Genomic DNA, 24,952 nt, shown 5'->3' with positions numbered 1-24,952 from the left:
AGTCCTCTATGCCTCTGGTTAACGTGCATTTACAGTTTTCTCTGGCTATTTCCTGAGCCCCTACAGCCTTTTCTTTAGGTATTAAACTAAGACCATGTATAGTAGTTATGTGTTGAATGCTGATGGGTCATCCTTATTTTTCACATCAAGTTATGAAGTAAATTTTCTATCACTGGGTATTTGTGTATATGTGAATGGTTTTTTTTCTGGGATTTTTCTGGGTTTTAAATGTTTTGCCTTTGTATAATTTCAAGAATTTTAGATGGTACATCTATATCTATATATATATATATATATATATATATATATATATATATATATATATACTAGTATTTATGAGTATATAAATAGTGAAATCCCCCATGCTAAATGGCTGAACTGAAGGGGCTGGTTAGCATGGCAGAGATGAAGGGGCTGCTATCCCAATGGACTTCCTCCCTCTCCCCTTTTTCAAAGCAAAGATGAAAGAGCCAGTATCCATACATGCATGGGATGAAAAAAGCATGAGAGCTCACCCGGTGCCATTTTTTAAGTCACTAGGAGCATGTCAGCACGGAGGTGTTCTTTTTCCTGTCCCTGCTGAACTTGCCCAACATTTAAAACTGTAAGGGGTGGGATCTGCCTTGGAGAAGGACAGGGATTCATCAGGGTCAGAGAAGGGGAAGGAGGCCCCTTAGCAGGGACTCTTTATTTTTGTTATGAGGGGTATGGAGGGAGGAAGGAGGACTGTCAGGTCAGTGGTTTGCTCATCTTGCTCAAGGAGGAGATCTGTCAGGGCACCAAACTATTTATCTTTTCTTGGAGGGAAGGGCAGTGGCCATCTTCTCGGGGGGGGGAGAAAGAGACGGTGCCACATGTGAAATAATACTTCTAGCCTATAGATAGCCCTGGGATCAGTCTTCTGAGCTTTGTGCCTCTCAGTAGCTGTCATCTTCTTGTCTGCTCCTGATTGGTTCAATAGCAAACCAGTGCCTATGGGGCTGGGTATATCCGCCTCACTTTCAGCTGCTCCCAACACTGATTCATTGTATTATCATTAATTTTCTTTCCTTGTTTCTGTCCAGTCCATGAGTGCTTGGTTTCTGTCAAGGATCCTTGCTCCAGTTTTGCTTTGTCTGGTCATTTTCCTGTCTACAAAGGAGAAGATGGACCAAAGCGCAGGAATCACCCCAGTAAGGATATCAAAAAGAAAATTGTGGAATATAAGTTAGGACAATAAATCAAATAAAAATAATTAACAAAATGAATGTAATACAACAAATAGCATCTGGATTTTAGAATAGTGTTAAGAGGAGGCCTATAAGAATTTAATTAGAAGTACAAAATAGTCGCCTAATTGGATGTTAACAAATTCAGTCCCCTGACCCGGGACATGTTTCGCAGAGCTGCATCAGGAAGGACAAAATGCTGACTTTAAAATTGTAGAATGCAATCTGTAAATAGAGTATAAATAAAAGGATTATGCCAACAACATGATACAAAACCACAAAGAGGGCATACAGCAAGGGGCATATATGGTATAATGTGTGTGTAATACAGAAAAGCATACAAATAAATATTAATATAAAGTTTGACAGAATAAAGTACTACATTGAATAAATTTATAGTAGAAACATCATTATAGGTGAGAAGGGGCAAACTCTGCATATATATTCTTATTAAAGCATATATAATTTTAAAATTATAAGATTTAAATTGGAGTTGCGATAAGTGAAGTGCATAGAATATAAATAATGCACCAATAACATGAACACAATCATGCAACAAAGTAACCTGGAGAAAGATTTAAGAGGCAGTGATTAAAAGTCTAAAAGGTGGTATAAAACCATGAGACAAAAAATGGTTGAGAGGTTTATAGCAAAATGTCAAACAAACCTGTAATAAAGATGACCAGAGAAAAGAAAAGCAGAATTGTTTATGACTGGTTGTAAACAGGATTTGCATAGAGCTCCTGAAAACAAACAAGAAGGAGAGGAAAAAAATGTATCAGAAAAAAGCAATTGATGAAAAGCTGTCATGCCGAACAAGGTTAGCAAGAAGTACAGAATTACCTGCTTAGGGTGCTAGAAAATATATTTTTGAAAGTGGTCAAAACCCTGATGATTAAACTAGTAGAAAAGGCACTGGAGAGATAGCCGGGGAACCGTGCTAGAGCCCATTGTTAGGGAAGGAAATACTTGGTAGTTGATAGCCTAGAAAAAGAGGGATAAAAATTATATTAGACAGTAAAGATAAATATTGGCTGTTAGAAGGAAAGGAGGAAAAAATATAAAGATACCAGAATGGATTGCCTGCAAGGTTTACGGTTAACGCTGGGCAGTGCCATACCGAGGCTGGATCACCGGGTGAAGCAAATGTGTACAAAACCCAGGAAACGCAGCTAGGAATGAGTCAGCAAACAAAAGCACCTAGTAAGAAAAAAGGGTTAAACTTGCAGACCAGCTAAATGAAGTTCTTAGTAGATCAAAGAGGGAGAAGGAAGACATTACTTACAGTAATTTAAACACTGCTGCTTAAAGCCTTTCAATTAAGTGCAACACAGGGAAGAGGGAACTGCAGACAAAAGGGGCTGATATGTGACAGTAAAGGAACCAATCAGCAATTGGTCCCTTCACTGTCACGTCAGTGAAAGGACCAATCATCTTTCAGGACAGCCTTCTGACAGTAAAGGGACCAATCGGCAATAAGTGAAGGAGTGACTAAATAAATATTAAGTGCCAAACACTTTAATATTGATGTATTAACTCCTTCTGGTGCCCATAGTCAGGTTTGGAGAATGGACGCTGAATTTATCAGCATCCATTTTCCTAACCCCTGCATGTGTGCTGGTTAGGAAAACGGGACACTGATAAATTCAGGGTCCGTTTTCTTAACCAGTGGACAGCCACCGACAGTGGACCTCTCTCCGGCTCACGTTGTCAAGGAGGCGCTAGGGGTGCGCAATCGCCCCTAGCGCCTCCTCGACAGCATAAGCCCTAATTTAAATATTGCATCACGCCCCCAGAAGAGGTGCCTGGGGGCGAGTTAGGAAAGCGGGCGCTAAACACACAGTGCCCGCTTTCAGCGCAACTTTTTTGCATCGGCCCCAAAGGGTTTTAAATGTAGTCGCCACCAAAAAGGGCTGTCAATCATGATGTCGCCAGTGTGGGAAGCAAAACCGGAGGGAAAACCAGATATACAGTTAAAAGTGAAGCCGCGGATGTCACATATTGAAAATAAAAGACAATAGAGGCAAAGAATAAAAAAGGGCTGAGGATCCTCATGTTAAAGTGCTTAATGAAGAGGGGCAAGAGAAGACTGGAAAAGGTGTTTATCACAATAAGAATGAAGGAGAAGGTGGGGAAGCAGAGAAAAGCAATAGAAAAGAAAATGAATGTGCTTAAAACAAAATAATCGCAAAAAAGTCAAAAAAAAAATTTTTTTAAAAAAAGAATCCCACTCTATGGGCCAGATTTTAAATGCGCTGCGCGCATGTTATAAAATCCGGGGTCGGCGCGCGCAAGGGGGTGCACATATGAGCACCTTGCGCATGCCGAGCCCTAGGGGAGCCCAGATGGCTTTCCCTGTTCCCTCCAAGGTCGCACCAAAATCAGAGCAGCCTTGGAGAGAACTTTTTTTCCAGCCCCCCCTCCCCACCTTCCCCTCCCTTCCCCTATCTAACCCACCCCCTATCCCTAACTAAAACCCTCCCTACCTTTGCAGCAAAAGTTACGCCTGCCTGAGATAGGAGTAACTTGCTCGCGCCGGCCAGTTGCCAGCACGCCATGCCCCGGCACAGGCCCCTGTGCCAGAGCACTCGACCCCACCCCTGGACCACCACCATGCCCCCGAACCCCCCCCCCCTTTTTGCAAGCCCCGGGTCATACGCGCGTCTCGGGGCTTGCGCACACTGCCGAGCCTATGCAAAATCGACGCGCGCAGGGGCAGATTTCCTCAGGTTACGCGCGTAGCCTATGAAAACTGCCCCCAATTCTTTATTAAGGCCAGCATTGAATAAAGAGTGGAACTAAAAAAATTCAATGCTGCTCAAGTTGGATTTAAAAGGCAGAAAAATCCCCACCACGAGGGGATGGAGATGGGACCTCTAGAATAAAAAAATGTAAATCAGACAACATGTGGGTTGTGAATGTGCCTGTGTTCTGTAGCGGAGCCTCCAATCTATTGTTTTGATTCAGGAGCGGTGTTCTAAAATTCGGACTTTCAATTTGCGGGAAGTTTTGCCCACATATAACTTACAGGGGCAAGTTCTCTGTAAAGCTTGTTAGCTACATTCTGTTTACTGTGAACCGATGAGATGTTCCCAACGTTCGTCGGTATATAAAAGATTATTTATAAATAAAGAAATAAATAGATAGCTCCAGTAATTTCACAGGAGGATGTGTGTTGTAGTGTATAGTGTTTGCCACTGTGGGGATGAATGAAAGTAGACAGACTATAAGAATGAACACAGGCAGGCCAGTGGCCGCAGGAAAAATGTCCTTTAGGTGGCTCTAAGGAATATCTTGGAGATGTCAGAAAAGAGGAAACTAGAAAGTCTTGGATGTTTTTGCCACGTTGGGGCCGATCTACAAAGATGGTCAAGGGGCCGGCCAGTATTTATTGATAATAGAAGAGACTTCCCCAATACTGCTCGAATAGGGTAAGACATATGTGATGCGAGAATCTGTATCATTGGTGGACGGAAGAAGAAGCCAATCCCGGTGTGCATAGAGTGCCCTCTTATAAGCTTTCTTCAGTAAGTGCCTGGGATATCCACTGGATAGCCGTGAGTGCCTTGTAACATTGGATCATATATTTGGACTTTATCTTGCTTTTGCTGTTAAAGCTTGGTAGGATTAAATGGTCGGTTTTCACAGTGGAAAAAGGTAAACAGTGGAGTGCCACAGGGATCTGTACTTGGACCAGTGCTTTATAATATATTTATAAATGATCTGGAAAAGGGTATGACAAGAGAGGTGATCAGATTTGCAGGTGACACAAAATTATTCAGAGTAGTTAAATCTCAAGCAGATTGTGATACATTGCAAGAGGACCTTGCGAGACTGGAAGATTGGGCATCCAAATGGCAGATAAAATTTAAAGTGGATAAGTGCAAGGTGATGCATATAGAGAAAAATAACCCTTGCTGTAGTTACACAGTGTTAGGTTCCATATTAGGAAAAAGATCTAGGCACAAGGTGGATAATACATTGAAATTGTCAGCTCACCTATGAAGAAAGGCTAAAGAGGTTAGGGCTGTTCAGTTTGGAGAAGAGACAACTGAGGGGGAGATATGATCTACAAAATCATGGAAGGACTTGAACAGGTAAATGTAAATTGGTTGTTTACTCTCTCAATGAAAGGACTAGGCGGCACGCCATGAAGTTAGCAAGTAGCTAACTTCATGGAGTGCCGCCTAGTCTAACTTAGCAACGCATAATTAAGTTCTGGAATTCATTGCCAAAGGATGTGCTTTCGGCAGTTAGTGTAACTAGGTTTAAAAAAAGGTTTGGATAAGTTCCTAGAGGAGAAGTCCATAAACTGCTATTAATCAATAAGGAATACTAGCTTGAGATCTAGTTAATGTTTGGGTACATGTGACTTGGATTGGCCACTTTTGGAAACAGGGTGCAGGGCTTGATGGATCCTTGGTCTGACCCAGTATGTCATGTCTTATGTTTTTATGTTCTTATTAAACTACCTTATTGCACTTTCTTGCCATGTCAATCCTTGCTGTTGCAGGAAAATCCAGGACTCCCCTAAACTAGGTGTGCAGTTTAAGGCTCACCTGGGGACACCCTGATAAACCTGACACCACTGCCTTCTTCATTGGTACCCTGGGGAGTGGGGATATTGAAATTCCCCTGTTAACCAGCCTTTTCATTTCAAGCTGGTTAGGAAGGGGGATTTCAAGACTTTCTGTGCTCGTGAAAAAGTTTACACCTGGTCTGAGGCAGGTGTTGTGCCCACCCTAAATAGCAGGTGGAGGTTTCCATACCATTCTATTTACAATAAACTTGGTAGCGCCACATTTGGATATGGCACACACTCATTTACATTCATGCCGGCACTAATTTTAGCACATACAGGTTTGGGGATCGTCTTAATGTGCATGTTAAGGCCGTATTGCATAGCATACTATTTCTTGCAAAACAACATGCATGTTACACTTTTCGTATAGGCCCCATAGTAATATCATATTTGTTTCTTTGGACTGTTATAACATTCTCATTCATGTTATACTATTAAATCAGGAAATGAAATTAAGAGAAATCTTAAAGTTAAAACAAAATGTGACAGTGAAAATACTGAGTTTTTACATTATTCTCTCTCTCTGTTTGATATGTCCATTACCTCCTGTTTTATATATTTCTCTCTTCCTGTTCTATAATTTTAGTTATGAGGCTGCTCTTAATGTTCTCAATATCATTTTAGTTGATTCTTTCTCCCTTAGTTTCATCCATCCATTTTCAACTGCCCTTCCCTCCTTTAAATATATTGCTGTTACATAACATAGAAACATAGAAATGACGGCAGAAGAAGACCAAACGGCCCATCCAGTCTGCCCAGCAAGCCTCACACACATCTTTTCTCATACTTATCTGTTTCTCTTAGCTCTTTGGTTCTATTTCCCTTCCACCCCCACCATTAGTGTAGAGAGCAGTGATGGAGCTGCATCCAAGTGAAATATCCAGCTTGATTAGTTAGGGGTAGTAACCACCGCAATAAGCAAGCTACACCCATGCCTATCTGTTTTACCCAGAATATGTTATTCAGCCCTTATAGGTTGTTTTTCTTCTCCCCTGCCGTTGAAGCAGGGAGCTATGCTGGATATGCGTGTAGTATCAGTTTTTCTTCTCCCCTGCCGTTAAAGCAGAGAGCTATGCTGGAAATGCATTGAAAGTGAAGTATCAGGCTTATTTGGTTTGGGGTAGTAACCGCCGTAACAAGCCAGCTACTCCCCGCTTTGTGAGTGCGAATCCTCTTTTCTTCTCCCCTGCCGTTGAAGCAGGGAGCTATGCTGGATATGCGTGAAGTATCAGTTTTTCTTCTCCCCTGCCATTGAAGCAGAGAGCTATGCTGGATATGTGTGAAGTATCAGTTTTTCTTCTCCCCTGCCGTTGAAGCAGAGAGCTATGCTGGATATGCATTGAAAGTGAAGTATCAGGCTTATTTGGTTTGGGGTAGTAACCGCCGTAACAAGCCAGCTACTCCCCGCTTTGTGAGTGCGAATCCTTTTTTCCACATTTCCTCTTGCTGTTGTAGCTTAGAGCGATGTTGGAGTCACAGTAACCATGTGTATGTTTATTGAATAAGGGTATTATCTCCAGGCAGTAGCCGTCATTCTGGCGAGCCACCCACTCTTTATTGACGGCCTCTTGACTTTATGGATCCACAGTGTTTATCCCATGCCCCTTTGAAGTCCTTCACAGTTCTGGTCTTCACCACTTCCTCCGGAAGGGCATTCCAGGCATCCACCACCCTCTCCGTGAAGAAATACTTCCTGACATTGGTTCTGAATCTTCCTCCCTGGAGCTTCAAATCGTGACCCCTGGTTCTGCTGATTTTTTTCCTACGGAAAAGGTTTGTTGTTGTCTTTGGATCATTAAAACCTTTCAAGTATCTGAAAGTCTGTATCATATCACCTCTGCTCCTCCTTTCCTCCAAGGTGTACATATTTAGATTCTTCAATCTCTCCTCATAAGTCATTTGATGAAGACCTACCACCTTTTTGGTCGCCCTTCTCTGGACCGCCTCCATCTTGTCTCTGTCTCTTCGGAGATACGGTCTCCAGAACTGAACACAATACTCCAGGTGAGGTCTCACCAAGGACCTGTACAAGGGGATAATCACTTCCCTTTTCTTACTCGATATTCCTCTCTCTATGCAGCCCAGCATTCTTCTGGCTTTAGCTATCGCCTTGTCACATTGTTTCGCCGACTTCAGATCATTAGACACCATCACCCCAAGGTCTCTCTCCTGCTCCGTGCACATCAGCCTTTCTCCCCCCATCGAATACAGTTCATTCGGATTTCCACTCCCCATAAATATGACTCTGCACTTCTTGGCATTGAATGTCAGCTGCCATATCTTCGACCACTCTTCCATCTTCCTTAAATCCCGTCTCATTCTCTCCACTCCTTCCGGTGTGTCCACTCTGCTGCAGATCTTAGTGTCATCCGCAAAAAGACATACCTTACCTTCTATCCCTTCCGCAATGTCACTCACAAAGATATTGAAAAGGACCGGTCCCAACACCGATCCCTGCGGTACACCGCTTAAAACCGCTCTCTCTTCAGAGAGAGTTCCATTTACCATCACACATTGTCTTCTGTCCGTCAACCAGTTTGCAATCCAGGCCACCACCTCGGCACTCACTCCTAAGCTTCTCATTTTATTCACCAGTCTCCTGTGCGGGACAGTGTCAAAAGCTTTGCTGAAGTCCAAGTAGATAACATCGAGTGCTCTTCCTTGATCCAATTCCTTGGTTACCCAGTCAAAAAAGTCAATCAGATTTGTCTGACAGGATCTTCCAATGGTGAATCCATGCTGCCTCTGGTCCAGCAATTCTCCCGACTGTAGATAGTTCACTATTCTCTCTTTCAACAGTGACTCCATTACTTTTTCCACCACCAAAGTGAGGCTAACCGGTCTGTAGTTACCAGCCTCTTCTCTGTTCCCACTCTTGTGAAGCGGGACCACCACCGCTCTCCTCCAATCATTCGGCACCACTCCCGTTTCTAGGGATCTATTGAACAGGTCACACAGCGGACCCGCCAGCACATCTCTGAGCTCCCTCAGTATTCTGGGATGAACTTCATCAGGCCCCATGGCTTTGTCCACTTTCAGTTTCATCAGCTCTTCCCATACATTTTCTACTGTAAATGGAGTTACATCTACTCCATTCCCCTCCAGTTTCTTGTTAACTAGTGACGGTCCTTCTCCAGGGTCCTCTTTAGTGAACACAGAACTGAAGTATTCATTTAATATTTCTGCCATTTCTTCGTCTCTCTCCACACATTGATCCTTTCCACCTTTCAATTTCACTATACCACTTTGAACTTTTCTCTTTTCACTGATGTATCTGAAAAATGTTTTGTTACCACTCTTTACCTCTTTGGCAATCCTCTCTTCCGCTTGACTTTTTGCCATCTTGATTAATTTCTTCGTCTCCCTCAGTTCTACCAGATATTCTTCTTTGTGCTCCTCCTTTTGGGATCTTTTATATTTCTTAAATGCTGTTCTTTTAGCCTTTATTTTGTCAGCCACCTCCTTTGAGAACCAGATAGGTTTAATTTTTCTTTTGCTTTTCTTTACTTTTCAAACATATAGATTAGTTGCCTTGGTAATTGCTCCTTTTAGATTGGTCCGCTGTTGATCCACATCTCTCTCGTTTTCCCAGCCTTTTAGTTCTTCCTCCAGGTACTTCCCCATTTCATCAAAGTCTGTGTTTTTGAAAATCAAAACTTGGGTTTTTGTGCTTCTTTTCCGTGTCCTTTTTGTGATATTAAACCATACTGTTTGATGATCACTGGTGCTGAGGTGGGCACCCACTTGGACGTCTGAGACATTATCTCCATTAGTGAGCACTAAGTCGAGTATAGCTCCTTCTCTCGTGGGTTCCATTACCATTTGTTTGAACAAAGCTACTTGCAGGGCATCCACTATTTCTCTACTATTTTTAGATTCTGCAGATGGGATTCTCCAGTCTACATCTGGCATATTAAAGTCTCCAATGATCACCACTTCTCCTTTCTTTGCTATCCTGTGGATGTCTTCAACCAGATCTCTGTCCAGCTCTTCCTTTTGGTTTGGAGGCCTGTAAACCACTCCAATAAAAAATGGATGCCCCATCTTTTTTTAAGTCAGCCCATAGTGCTTCTTCTTTGCCCCATCTTCCTTGCAGCTCAGATGCTTGGATATTGTTTCTGACATAAAGAGCCACTCCTCCCCCTTTCCTATCCTCTCTGTCCTTCCTTAACAAGTTATAGCCTGGTATTGCCGTATCCCAGTCATGAGATTCCGTAAACCACGTTTCCATGACAGCAACAACGTCCAAGTCCGCCTCCACCATTAGGGCTTGCAGATCTGGGATTTTATTACCCAAACTACGAGCATTTGTGCTCATAGCTTTCCAGCTTTCTTTGTTCAGGTTACTGCTGTTCCTGGACTCCTTTTGTGACCTATTTAGTTGAGTTTTGTTATCCACTTTTCTCTTTGCATTTGTGCAAGGGAACAGATTAATGCCTCTGATGACAGTCATCCATCACTGTGAGCTTTTTCCTTTGGTTTCTGATCTGGAATTTCTGTATGCATTGGGTTTTTTCTCTCTTTTCCGATAACATTTCAATCTTTTTCTCAAGGACTTCTTCAGAATTTAATACGGCATTTTGTACTTGTTGCACTTGATACAGTGTGTGTCTACGGAACACAGGTCTTATTCTACCAGAGCCCACTGTAATACTTTTTAAGTTCCTTAATGGCCTGTGTGAGTGGGGGGATAGAGTTGTGGGCTGCACAGCTTTCAATAATGGGTGTCTGTGGGTTACAGGTCTTATCCTACCTGAGCCCACAGTAAATCTCTTTTTTTCTTGAGTTTTGGTTATTCAGTGGTAAGTGGAAATTATTTCCTGAATAATGTACCATGGCTGAGACTCTCTTTATTGAAGCTAATTCAGCTTTAAAGTCATCCAGCTCCTTTTCCAAGGTAGAGAGTTTTGAACAAAAGGGGCAAGCCTTAAGTTTCCATATGATTACCCTCAATAGAAAGGCTCCACAGCAGTTGCATTGAATAGTACTCATTTAGGTAAGTTATTTGATTGGTACACCTAAGGAATAATCAATTTACTAATTTATCTGGTTGCCTATTATGAAGTTAGGATGACTACATTAGAAATACAAACCTAGGGGTGGGTGGGCAGAGGGGTAGGGTGGGAGGGAGTTAAACAGTTTATACCTAGGTCAAGCTGGGTAGGGCAAGACACTTTCTGAAAGTTTACTTGTCCTTTAGCTAGTAAATGATCCCACAGAAACAGATTATAATGACAGCTATATAATTAGAGAGATACTGGGAATTTTTTTTCTTTTTTGTGTGGGTTTTTTGAATTTTACAATAATCTAATATCAAGAAACCAAACAGATTAGTATACAATATAATCAAGAAACCAAACAGATTAGTATACAATATAATCAAGATAATGCTGTGGTATAATGTAGGGCACTATGACCAAATCACTGGGCGGTTCTTTATTCTCTTATAAACCATCTTATGTGAATTCCAAGACTTAACACTGTTAACCTTTGAATTCCTATTTCTCTACATTTCCTTTAAATGAACTTCTTATATTTTTTCAGCTTTCAATAGGTCCGCAGAGGACTTCTGGTAGCATGTTTTGTTTATATTTATGTACTTGACATTTGGGCTTAATTGTCGCAGATGAAAAGTATTGATATATAATGGCTCCAGCCAATTAGCATTACTGATTACCTCCCAGTTTCAGTAATATTGCCAAGTTTGGGACTTTTCTTCAAATTACAGATTGTTCCTCTGTGGGAGAAAAATCATGTTTCATCCCACTCTACTTAAACATCCATTCCAACATTGATCACAGCTTGAAAGGAAATAAGTGCAGAGAAATTGCATCTCACAGCCCCAAGTAACTGTAGGCATAAGTGAAAACAGGAGAGCAGAAGTAACTGTAAACATTCAAGCAAAATAGAACTCACTCCAAGGATGGCTTTTTAAAGAATGCAGCTCTCTTTAGTCAGCTGAGTGCCCAATTGTTCTTGGCTGTTTCCATGGATGTTAGCTATCATACCCTGACCAACATTCCTTGCATTAGCTAATAGAAATCAGATTCCTTGTTCCTGTCTCTTTTTTCATCCTGTCCACTTATCATACAGAATGGGGGGAAGATTTTAAAAAGCTGTGCATGCATAAGACTACGTACACATGTAAAAGAGCACACGCATGAATAAGCCATATTTTAAAAGCTGCTACTTAGGCATATAACACAGGGATTGTGAGTAACTTTGCGCGTAGGAAAAAAAGGGGCGGACCGGAGTGTTCCAGTTAAAATCTGTTAAAGTGATGCTCGTCACTCTTTTAACTTCAAATATTTACTTCTGCTCGCTATTAGGTGTACATGATCATAATCATAAAAACTTGCCCCTAGATTCATCAAAAAAAGTTAATAATACAATGATAATGCCCGCGATAACAAAAGGGGCCATGTTTATGGAACTTTTTCAGATACCGCACCTTGTGGCAACTTAGTGCTTCGCCTAGGTATTATTGCATGGAGAGAGAGAGACTATTTATAAGTCCTCATAGTAGTTACGTATTTATATCTCTATAAGAGTGCCGCCTATTAGGTCGAGGTGAGGTGTTGGTGGTGGTTTAGGGGCCAATTTCGCATGTAGAGTGAGACGTGCGAACAGCACAGTACACCTTGGCGAAGATTTGACGTCATTTGTAGTGAGGAAAGTCTCAAAAAGATTACATTTCTACTATGTTTTCTCTCACCCTAGCTTGATGGACTCTACAACAGGCTGAAGAACCAGAGGGATCTGGATGACTTATAGACTGGGCAAACAAGTGGCTGAATTGGTAAAACAGGTCATGTGCTTCATGCACCCATTTTAAAATTATACTCACTTGCTCTTGACAAATCAAGTCTTAAGGAAAATACGCGATTAACATTTCCTCACATAACTGTTTAATATTAGGAGCACACATACACATGCTAGGCATATTTTAAATAAAGTACATGCAATTGCGTGGACTATATAAAATTCAGGCATATGCAGGTATGTAGGGTGACTGCTGCAGTTGGTGGTGCACCAGAACACAGGCCATCCTCCTACATTACTTTGTGAGCACTACTTTCTTTGATGCAAAAAGCCTATCAATTTTATGCTCACAGCAACCCAATCCAGAGAGTGAAAATTAGCTAAGTCCATCCCTTAAAATAATCGCCTTATCTAACAGTACAGTAACATAAGTGAATGAAAAAACATCTTCTGCAAGAACATTCAAAACCATTTTCTGCATGCAAGTGAAATTAATATTAGGGATGTGAATCGTGTCCTCGATCGTCTTAACGATCGATTTCGGCTGGGAGGGGGAGGGAATCGTATTGTTGCCGTTTGGGGGGGTAAAATATCGTGAAAAATCGTGAAAAATCGTGAAAAATCTAAAAATCTAAAAATCGCAAAACCGGCACATTAAAACCCCCTAAAACCCACCCCCGACCCTTTAAATTAAATCCCCCACCCTCCCAAACCCCCCCCAAATGAGTTAAATAACCTGCGGGTCCAGTGGCGGTCCGGAACGGCAGCGGTCCGGAACGGGCTCCTGCTCCTGAATCTTGTTGTCTTCAGCCGGCGCCATTTTCCAAAATGGCGCCAAAAAATGGCGGCGGCCATAGACGAACACGATTGGACGGCAGGAGGTCCTTCCGGACCCCCGCTGGACTTTTGGCAAGTCTCGTGGGGGTCAGGAGGCCCCCCACAAGCTGGCCAAAAGTTCCTGGAGGTCCAGCGGGGGTCAGGGAGCGATTTCCCGCCGCGAATCGTTTTCGTACGGAAAATGGCGCCGGCAGGAGATCGACTGCAGGAGGTCGTTCAGCGAGGGTTCCGGCGCCTCGCTGAACGACCTCCTGCAGTCGATCTCCTGCCGGCGCCATTTTCCGTACGAAAACGATTCGCGGCGGGAAATCGCTCCCTGACCCCAGCTGGACCTCCAGGAACTTTTGGCCAGCTTGTGGGGGGCCTCCTGACCCCCATGAGACTTGCCAAAAGTCCAGCGGGGGTCCGGAAGGACCTCCTGCCGTCCAATCGTGTTTGTCTATGGCCGCCGCCATTTTTCGGCGCCATTTTGGAAAATGGCGCCGGCTGAAGACAACAAGATTCAGGAGCAGGAGCCCGTTCCGGACCGCTGCCGTTCCGGACCGCCGCTGGACCCGCAGGTTATTTAACTCATTTGGGGGGGGTTCGGGAGGGTGGGGGATTTAATTTAAAGGGTCGGGGGTGGGTTTTAGGGGGTTTTAGTGTGCCGGCTCACGATTCTAACGATTTATAACGATAAATCGTTAGAATCTCTATTGTATTGTGTTCCATAACGGTTTAAGACGATATTAAAATTATCGGACGATAATTTTAATCGTCCTAAAACGATTCACATCCCTAATTAATATAGAGAACCACTCACAGGCCTGATCTTCACTGCAAACGAGATGGGCACCTCTCACAGCCCACAGCGTATTTCTCTGAAGTTTTGTGCGGGAGGGGAATTCTGTGCTCCGCAGTAGCACAAAATTCCCTCAGGAGTAAACTTAGAGGAGCGGGAGAATTGGCCCCCTTCCTTTTCTTGGCCACCCATGTCCTCCCAGGCCTGCTTTTCTTCTCGGCCCTCACAGGCCTCTTCGCTGTCGCTGTGACCCTGCAACAGAGTCTGTATTCTTAGGCCATCAGGCAGTTGATGATGCCCGGCACACCCTGTTTTAAAGTTAGTGGTGCCTGTGCACTATGGATGTTCTGCATGTGTGCTCACGCCCATGTACACTCGTATATCGGCACCCATGTGCTTGTTTTAAAGTTACCTTCTGAGCTCAGTAGTGGATACTGATGGATATACAATGTGAGGAAAATGAAGAAGACAATTTAATGACCGTTCTCACATTCTTATAGTTGATTTGTTAATCAGGATGAGGCAAAACATCCAGTCAAACCAAAGTCATATAGAATGAGGGCCTTAGTTTTCTCTAACACTATCAAAGCTATAATTATGTATTAAACAATCTAGTAAAACTTAAACACTTCATGTAGATTATTGCACCCTCTTTGTAATCCTCTTTCTAAGCTTCCCTTTGGTTCCACTGCAGTAACTTTATCTGCCAGCGGTACTTGCCATTGGAATACTTGGGCAGGATGTCTTATTGGTGGCTAGCTTCCAGCATCATTTGTGTGATGTGCCGGAAACCTAATGGACAAGGGCCTTGATCCTAAATCGTTTTGCTGTCGCTTGCAACACTACCATTAAGCCAGAGCAGGCTGTTCTATTTTATTAACAAAATGTTAACCATTTAGTAATGTGCTACTTAGTGATATTACAACTCCTGAATCATCAGACTGCAGTGTGCTGTGAACTATATTCATCCAAGTAAAGGCCAGACAAATCAATGCCCATGTCTTGTACTCACTGTTTAACCATTTTTTCCACACCAATTTTCATTTGATTCTTATTTCCCTGTGGTGGTGATCTTGAAAGCTAAAAACCTATATAAAAATCAGTAGAGCAATATCCAATTTCCCATAAAACGTCCGAGACACTTTAATAATCCTGGTTCAAGGAGCACAGTGCTATATAGGCTTCTTGGGTTTGAACAGTGACATGCTCTTAAGCTGGACTTTTAATGATTGTCTAATTGGGTTGAAATTCTTTTCTTTTGCTGCTAAGTCACTTTAAAGTTAAGTTCTAGAGCAGCAAAAACAATAATGTAAATACAAGCAGACAGCATTTGCAGTATGTGCTTTTGCCTAAACGCCTCTGCTCTTTTGTTAACTGTACCTTTCTCCTTCATATATTGAAGTATGTAGATACATAGTTAACTACAATCCTTAAAACAATTTCTAAATTAGCATGCAATGGGACAGTAGCTTTCAAACCAGCGCACGAGCAAACATTGACTCATACGTTGGTCCACGCCCAGGGACATGGCCATTTTATAACATATATGTGCATATGCGCGCGTGTTATAGAATAGCTTGACGGTGCGCATATGTGTGCCGAATTTTAAATGGGTACCCGCAAATCCCACTTCTATTGCGTAAATCACAGGTTTTTAAAAGGGGGCATGCTGAAGCCATTAACAGTTTTACCATTCATCCCCAGTTTGCCCAGTTAAGAGAGAGGTCTTCCAAAACCTCTAGTTTAATAGCCTTTGCTCCCCCCCCCCCCCCCCCCCATTAGCCCCAGCCCTTAAAACCCTGCAGATCTGCTTAGGTTTTTCTTTATTTTTTTTAACTTACATCAACAGCAGAAGTTACACGGCAGGGGACCTCGGCATGCACCAAATTGCATAAGTATTTACCATGCCCCGCCCCTTTTTGAAACCTTTGGAGATGCGCACGTGTCTGGGCGGCTTTGAAACTCTGCTCGGCACACCTGAGCTCAGCTTATTCACGCATCTCCTAATTCATGCAGACGTTTCTTTAAAATTCACCTTTATATTGGTTGCTTTGCTTTCTCATGTAAAATAACTTATTTTTCCTTGCAGTACCAAAGGGCTGTCCATTACTCATTAAATCTTGATTTTCTGTCAGGTTTGAATTAATAATCTTGCCTTTTGCGTAGATTTAGAAGTAGTGAGGGTTTGGGACAGAATTTATTTCAGCAGCAATTTGATTTTCCAATTTTCAGCTAAGGTTTACCCGAAAGGGGAACATGATGCATTCATCTGGTAAGCTGTATATTCTGTAATATTTGTTTTTTCTTAACTTGGTTGAAAGAGCCATAGATGCTAGTTTATTTTCTGTAGTAAAAATCTATTTTCATTTATTTAGAAGTCCTCTTCAAATGGGAAGAGAAATACTTTTCCAGTGGAAGGAACTCATAAAGAGAGGATCAATGGAACTGATGTTGTAATACGAACCATCAGAAATCAAATAGAATTCAGTTTCTTCAACTGAAGAAGACTGAAATTGATTTTGTACCAGATTTTGCTGATTTTTTTTTTTAAGTTCATTTCTAACATCGTTTACTTAAGAACTGCCAATTACTTACCCAGCAACATAGACCCTAAAGGCATTACTGGTTATTCCTTGGTAATAGTTCCCATAATGACTGCATTTTATTTGCTTGCTTTCTTTTCCTTTCCAATTGCCTATCAGAGCCGTGATGTCTTTTGAGAGGAAATCAATTAGAGCAGAAGGGGTTGGCATAGTTCTCATGCTGCTGTGCATCATAGCTTTGTTGTGATCTGTTTTGCACCAGCCCAAATAGAGAGCCATCATGACCCCCCACAACTTTTGCTGACATATCCTGACAAATCAAAGCTGCTCTTTTTCATACAGACTGCTCAGTCACCATGTGGCATGGAGCTAGCCACTTTCTCCTACAGTGCAGAAGCATGAGGGGATTTTTTTTTAAGTTGTTTGTATTTCTATTGCTAAGATAATTAATGTTTCTTCTTATTAGCTATGTTACCAATAATTTGCCACTCTGGTTTGTGTACAGTACCCATTTTCCTGAGAAGTAACTGTAAAAGTAAAGGGTAACAGCTAATTTCTAGCCCAAGTTTCCAGTTTCATCAAGATGTTTCCTCGCTCCTCGCCCCCTTAGTCCTTTACATCCAAATGTGATTCTGAGATCTTGTTCCTGAGTGGTAATGGCAAAACTAGAGCCCGTTATCATATATGACAAGTTTGGATTGTTTTCAAATGTGCATTTCTCCTTGCAACTCACCTACACTGAAACTTGTATATGTCTTTCTTGCCCAGTCACTCGTTTTTTGTTTTTTTTTTTTGTTAAGCACCATATCAGACAATAACCTCATGATCAATCTGAGTAAAGGAATCTGATAATCCAGTGCCCATATTAGTCACTGGGACCAAAAAAGAGTTAGAAGCCAATATTTTAGGAATATTGGTTATCTTCTTTGAAAAACAATTGGCAAACCTTTTTTCAGTTTAGGTTTAAACCTTCCTCAATCATTGACTAGGCTGGCTGTAATACATTATTAATTTAAAAAGTTCTTATGTGAGATGCTGAGCCAATGATACAGCATTATACAGATGGCTATAATTAACTCCCAAATCCCTTGACACTACTGTTCTTTTTAGTGATCACTTATTGTGATACTTCTTATTAGACCAACATCTAGACAACATAGGTCTCATAACTGTTAGGTTAAGAAATGAAACCTATATATTTAGATGGTGTTGTAGAATGCAAATTCCCACTGTATGGTTTAGGTATTTTATTTTTGCATTCTGTTAAGAAGTAGATGTTTTGCTTCCTATTTTTTTAGCTGGCTTTGCTACCAAGTCATGCAGTGAATTTCAATATCTTATTCTATATTATAGAATAGAAGTAGTAGCTGTGTTGGTTTTAGTAAAAACTGGACTCTGCAAGGACAAGCAGGATATTCTGTCCTCACAGATGGGTGACATCATCTGATGGAGTGCAAGTCGGTGCAATGACTGCATAACTTCTAGAGCTTTCATCATGCGCTACTCAGCGTGTGCAGCCCATCCCATGTCACATCTATTGGGTGAGGCCTTTTTTTCAGTTGAGACAAATTTTTGGTAGTTTGCCTCGCAAGCACATTATTTACATATGACTTCCCTCAGTTCATCCTCTCTTCAACTGTTTAGATCCTTAGGTTTTTTTTCAAGTTTTCTTTTTCTGCAATTGTGTATTACATCAACACTGATGCATTGAGCAGCATCAGTCATTCTTTTGTGCAAAACTGAGTCATGCGGCAGCTATTTTTGCGTAATTTCCCTCAAGGAGAAGAAGGCCAGCAGCTTTTCAAGGTGTCCCCAGATCAAATCCACCATATCTGTCATATTCACATGACAGATGTGTGCTTTGCCTGGGATCAGCCATAATGGGGCAGATTTTCAAAGGGTTACGCACGTAACTTATGCACATAACCCTGAGAAAGTGCCCCTGCGGGCGCTGAGCCTATTTTGCATTGGCTCGGCGATGCGCGCAAGCCCCGGGATACTCATATGTCCCGGGGCTTTGAAAAAGGGGCGGGAAGGGGGTGGGGGTGTGGGCGGGGTGCCGGTCCGGGGGCGGGACCGAGGCCTCTGGCATGGCCGCTGTGCCGGAGGATCGCGTACAAGTTACACCTGCTAGAGGCAGGCGAAACTAAGACAACAAAGGGGGGATTTTGGTAGGGCTGTGGGGGTGGGTTAGTAGGGGAAGGGAGGGGAAGGTGGGGGGGGAGCGGAAGGAAAGTTCCTTCCGAGGCGGCTCCGATTTCAGAGCGGCCTCGGAGGGAACGGGGAAAGCCATCAGGGCTCCCCTAGGGCTTGGCGCACGCAAGGTGCACAAGTGTGCACCCCCTTGCGCGCGCTGACCCCAGATTTTATAGCCGCGCGCACATGTTAGAAAATCGGGCGCAGATTTGTGCACGCCGGGTTGCATGCACAAATCTACCCCCGCTCGCATGTTAGAAAATCTGGCCCAATATGTTGTGTGCTCCACATGTAAGCAGATGACTACCAGTCAGTCTTAGAGCTCTTGAAAAACTCTTGGGACAGATACATTGAGGCCATTGGCATCAGAGACATCGACATTGAAGTTTCAGGAAACTACACTGGATGCTGGTGATGCTTCAGCATGAAGGAAGCATTGCAATTCATTGAGGTCGAACATCACTATAGGCCATGGAGATAGGCCATTTTCTAGCTCCATCCATCTGAAAGAAGCAAGGAAGTCCACTTCATTGGTTCAACATTGGGGGAAACCAATTTAGAACATCAAGCAGAGGTGAATTATCATTGATATTGGTCCCAGTGTGCACAATGTCAAAAGCAAGGAGATAGTGGAAACAGCCATATGATCTCCCAAGCATTCCTACAGAAAGGGCTCTTCATCCTTGACAGAATCTGGGGTGTTGTGAAAGCCTGCAGGGACCAAGATTGCAGTCGCCAATACACCTCAGGTGACTCGGGAAGATTTGACCCCCATCTCCTGCTTCCCAGGCCATTTTAGCATCAGTAATCGTTGAGAAGGGAGGTGGTGAGCCTCCAATCGTATCAGTGCACTGCCAACAAGTTCAAATTAAACTGATGTCTAGCCCAGTCTAGAAACTCTTGGAGCACCAGCCACAGTTTTATCTATGCCAGTCCCTGTAAGAGTATTGGCATTGGTGCAATTCACCCAGGTATCAATTTTCAGTACATTGGGAGAGAAAACTTCCCTGAGACATCAGAAAACTTTGAAATCTAGAAACACACCCCCCCCCCCTGTAGCAATTTGAGGGCCTTTTGGGGGTCTTAGCTAGCAGACAGCTGTGTAATTCAGCGCAAAGGTGGGAATCAGTCTGAGCATTGAGAGGAGTACAAATATGGATACAAAGAGTATTCTGATTAAGAGGAATTAACAGATCTCCCCACCAAACCTGCTCCTCCACAAGTAAGGAGAAAATCCCCACCAGAGGACTTTTTTCTTTGCCAGCTTTATTAAGAGAATTTCTGCAAGAGACAGGATAGGAGGGGAGGGGTAACGACGAGGAGGCAGAGGAGTTGGATTAGGGAGGACAGTAGTTTCTCTCCGCTGTGTTCTGTGCTCTGTCCACCTCAGAATAACCCCCTCCCCTCCTGCTCCTTGCAAGATACACAAGGAGACTGGATCATGGTTTATTTTATTTTATTTACCAGAGCATTACTAATGTTAGAGGGCTATGGGATCATTGTAAGACTTGGTAGTGAGAAGTGAAGGGGGCCAGTGTGTCGGTTTGGGTCTTGGTTTTGTGGGAAGCAAAGTTGAAAATGGTGGGGCTTGAAAGGGTTTACTAGCAGAAGAAGTAGGGATCATTACTTTGGCAGATTTTGGTAATGCTTGGGAAGATGTGGACAGATAAAACACTTGGGGGAGGGGAACGTTGATTTTGGGTTGCATAAAGACTTTTGTATGTGCATCTACCTGAATTGGATAAATCTCTACTGGGCAGGCTGGATGGACCATTTCAGTCTGTATCTGCTTTCATTTCCTATTTTATTAGAAGGGAATGGGAGGGGAGATGACATGAATTAGAGGACTCACAGAAAATCGACATATTAGATTAATCAGCACAGCCTATTCCCGCTGCGTGCTGATAATAGGACTTTTACTATGCACACATCTCTCTCTTCTTTCCCCCTTGTTGTATTGCTGGCATGCACTGGGATTCTATAGTGGTTTGAGAGTTCTATAAACTGTGCACGTGCTGATATTGCTAAAATTCATGTTCCTGCAATCTGACTCCTAAGGTGCCTCCGATCCCCCACTTAGCACTCCCAACCCTGTTCTTTACTCCATAGACTTTATTCAAAATACCTTCTTTTGTGTATAGGAATGACTAGATCCAGTATCCATGTGAAAATCCGCGTCTGTCCGTTCTGATTTAGGGTTTTGGCACGTTTCTGTGCTCAGTACATTGATTCATATTGTTCAAATTGCTTATCCCCTGTCTTGTAAGTTTCATTTTGTGCACAGTAAGAACTTGTAGATAAATCAAAGCATTTGCAAACAGTGACACAGCTAGGCCTGGGAGAACTGCACAAGTGACAGGGTGTAGTTTTATGTACATGCCATTAAAAAAAATCTAACTTGATTGCCATCATGTCCTGTGTCTATATTTATCCAGCTTGCTGTGCTATGAAAAAGAGACTGTTGTTTTTTAATGTTTCTATACTGTATATTGCAAACAGATAAAATCCCCCCCTTCAGGTGCGGGCCACATTTCTCTCATCCTTGCTGAGCACTGACCCACTTGCTACAGGGTAGGGGAATGCGGGTTCCATGAATTGGGAGCAGGAATCCACCTGCAGGGCCACAGTCCAAAAGTAAAGTAGACTCCAGATGTGTTTCAAAACAGAACAAAGGTTTATAGAAATGTCCCAGCCGGCCTCTATCCCGGCCCACCCCTCCCTGCCCAGACCACACCCTCCGGCCTGCCCCTTTTCCAGGGCCCGGTGTGTATCGGGTCTTGCGAGCATTGGCCAGGCCCTTTTGAAAATTCACGTGGTGTGCACAGGGCCCGGCCACGTCCATATGTCCCGATTTTTACACGCGTGGCCCTTTGAAAATGTGTCTGGTAATTGTCATTCTACTTAAGGTTTCTCAGCTTACTGAAATATAACACTTTCTCCTCAAGCTTTTTGCTATTTAGCCCAGGTATAAGGTCCTTCTCGAAATTCATCAGTGTACTCCCAGACTGGCTTACTGGCCCAAGACAAATCTTCCTACTGGCTTCACATGGTTAGAGTTCCTGAGGTTAACCCTTATCAATTGCAGAAGAGAAATTATTCTTCTACAGAGCAAAACTGGAGCCCAGGATAGGCCACAGCTCCTTGCTGCCTTCTATGGCTTCCAGCAAGACATAACTCCACATTCAAAATGCCCGGCAAAAACTCCTAGAGATCTCTTCCCATTGCCTTGAGGGAAACACCTTTGATATCATCAAGTTGCCCATCCTTTATGGGGGAAGAGCCCTGCTGTAACTCGCTATTCACCATAAACTCCTTCTGAACCTCCCATTACTTGAATGTTTCTATTACATTTTAGTTAGGCCCCTTACATGGATGTTTTTGTTTTGTTTTTTTTTTAAATCTACTTTTATGGTTTTCCCAAGTAAGTTCTCAATCCACAGCTTATCGGAATGCAGTAGGAATATGAAATGTATTGCTTCACAATGCATTTATATTAGGATAATCATATATTCACAATGATCTGATAGTATTTGATTTTGTTCATTTGTTGGACATCAGAGTCCTAAATGTGCAAAGAATTTCACAGAACAACCGATAAGCCAGGGATTTTTACAGTACGTAAGTCTGATAGAATTTGTATGCATGGTGAGTTCAGAGTTTATTGCTTTTAACTTTGAGGGTGGTTTTTAGCCATTAATTGTGGGAAACAATAATTTCCTTTAAAACACATTTATTATTAGGTGTAAATTGTATTTAGATTTTGAATGTTCTGTTCAGTTGACTTTAATTGTATAAAAATGTTTCTCTACAGTATTAGCAACAAAAAATGACTCACGAGAGTTGGATATCTGAAGATTATAGATCATGACATATAGCAAACACATACAGTAAATTAGAACTCAGTGACCACCAATTTGTTTTTGTCCTTTTGGATATTTTATATCTATTTTCATGGATTTAGCCTTTCCTTACTAATCTGCTACATTTTTTGAATAAACGTGGATAAAGATGAACCAGATGATATATTGTATCTGGATTTTTTAAAGCGTTTGACAAAGTACCTCATGAGAGACTCTTCAGGAAATTAAAAAGTCTGGGATAGAAGGCAGTGTCCTATTGTGGATTGAGAACTGGTTAAAAGATAGAAAACAAAGTTAGGGCTAAATGGTCAGTTTTCTCAATGAAGAAAGGTGACTGGTGGAGTGTTCCAATTTTCTGCTGCTTTTTAACATATTTATAAATTACCTAGAGATGGGAACAATGAGTGAAGTGATCACATTTGCTGATGATACAAATTTATTAAAAGTTGTTAAATTGCAACTGCTGCACAGTTTATAAAATATTAGTATAAATCTCTGTGCATTCATTTATGCAAATATAGTACCGTGAATAGGTTTGCAAGTTATCCCCTATGGGTTGAATTTTCAAAACATTTATTTGTGTAAAATTAACATGTACACACACACATATAAGTAGCTTGGACTTGCGTAGATGCTGTTATATAAACATCAAAAGCATGTGTGTATTGTCGATCCCACACACATTTATGTGTGAAAAAATAGGCAGTCTCGGGGCATTCCGGGGCGGGGCCAAGGGATACTACATAAATAAACAGACACAAGCAAGTTGCTGTTTTATAAGATGCATGCATTTGGCAACTTATTTGCGTAATTTTACATCTGCTAAATTATCTTACACAATTGATGTCAGACTCGTCTATTGTTTACTATTAGCTAGGCGGGGAATCTGAGTGAACTACAGAGTATGGAGGGTGACCTGGAGAAGGACTGGGCGAACTGGTAGAGGTTTTGGCAAATTGGTGATTTCAAGCACGCACACATGTTTTAGAATATATCGACTTCCGTGAGTAAGTTACAGTTTTTTTGTGCATAAAATATACACGAATATATTATTAAAATAGGTAGGAAAAGTATGTGCTTTCAGTGCATTGCAGGTGCTTGTGTATATGTTAGGGGTAGATATATGTGTATATTTTATAGTCTGCACATACCTGACATGTACAGGCCATAAATACTATAGTATTTTATAACCTGTAAAATACTGTATGTATGGACATATATGCACATATATTGGGCTGCACAGAGTTGTCTGAAAGTCACCCTCTTATCAGGTGAATTTTTCAAAGGAGTTACGTATGTTAATTTAACATGGCAATTTTCAAAAGCCTTTTGCACACATAGGGGCCAATGCAATAAAAAGCGCGGAAAGCGAGCGCTGAAAAAACAGCACCATTAGGCACAGTTCTGCTGCTGGCCAGCTCGTGCAACCTGCTAGTACTCCGTAGAGCAGGTAAGTATTAAAACAAAAAAATAAAGTTAGTTAGTGGGATTTTAGGGGGCCAGATAGGGAAAAAGGGAGGCAGGTTAGCTAGGGGGTTTAGGAAGTTCCCTCCCAGTCCGCTCCTTTATTGGAGCGGACTGGGAGGGAACTGGGGAAAGGGCCTGTCGCATAGAATTTCCCTCCTTATGCGCGTGCATATATAAAATCAGGCATGCATGTGCATGCACTTCCATCATGCTCACATGGATGCGCTGATTTTAGAACATGCGCACATCGACGCTCGTGTTTTATAAAATCTGCTACCCGCGTGCACATGCATGCCTGATTTTATATATGCACGCGCATAAGGAGGGAAATTCTATGCGACAGGCCCTTTCCCCAGTTCCCTCCCAGTCCGCTTCAATAAAGGAGCGGACTGGGAGGGAACTTCCTAAACCCCCTAGCTAACCTGCCTCCCTTTTTCCCTATCTGGCCCCCTAAAATCCCACTAACTTTGTTTTTTTTTGTTTTAATTCTTACCTGCTCTACGGAGCAGTAGCAGGTTGCACGAGCCGGCCAGCAGCGGAACTGTGCCTAATGGTGCTGCCTGGGCACACTCACGCCTCTCCCAGATCCTGCCCCGGCCCACCCCTTTTCCCTTAAGCCAGCCCTTGGCGTGTGCCCGGCCACGCCCTTTTCTCCTAGTATAGACTCGCATGGGCCTTTCTAAATTAGGCCTTAAGTATACTTAACATGGATAAAT

At 42.4% G+C, this 24,952-nt stretch overlaps 1 protein-coding gene and 1 long non-coding RNA gene across 2 annotated transcripts in view; one reads left to right on the top strand and one right to left on the bottom strand.

The window, feature by feature from the left end:
• Window positions 1–24,952, top strand: part of DIAPH2 (diaphanous related formin 2) — a 2,404,298-nt gene that overhangs the window by 2,260,344 nt on the left and 119,002 nt on the right. The window lies entirely within an intron of this gene.
• On the bottom strand, window positions 333–2,576 carry LOC115094410. The gene is made up of 5 exons (XR_003857548.1): window positions 2,494–2,576; window positions 2,279–2,408; window positions 2,052–2,192; window positions 1,876–1,951; window positions 333–1,433 (listed from the first exon to the last, which is right to left on the bottom strand). It is a non-coding gene; the product is annotated as an uncharacterized LOC115094410 (long non-coding RNA).

Source organism: Rhinatrema bivittatum, chromosome 6, assembly GCF_901001135.1.
Source record: "Rhinatrema bivittatum chromosome 6, aRhiBiv1.1, whole genome shotgun sequence".
Classification (NCBI taxonomy): Eukaryota; Metazoa; Chordata; class Amphibia; order Gymnophiona; family Rhinatrematidae; genus Rhinatrema; species Rhinatrema bivittatum.
Note: the sequence above shows the minus strand (reverse complement) of the source record. Positions and strands in the feature narration are given on the sequence as shown.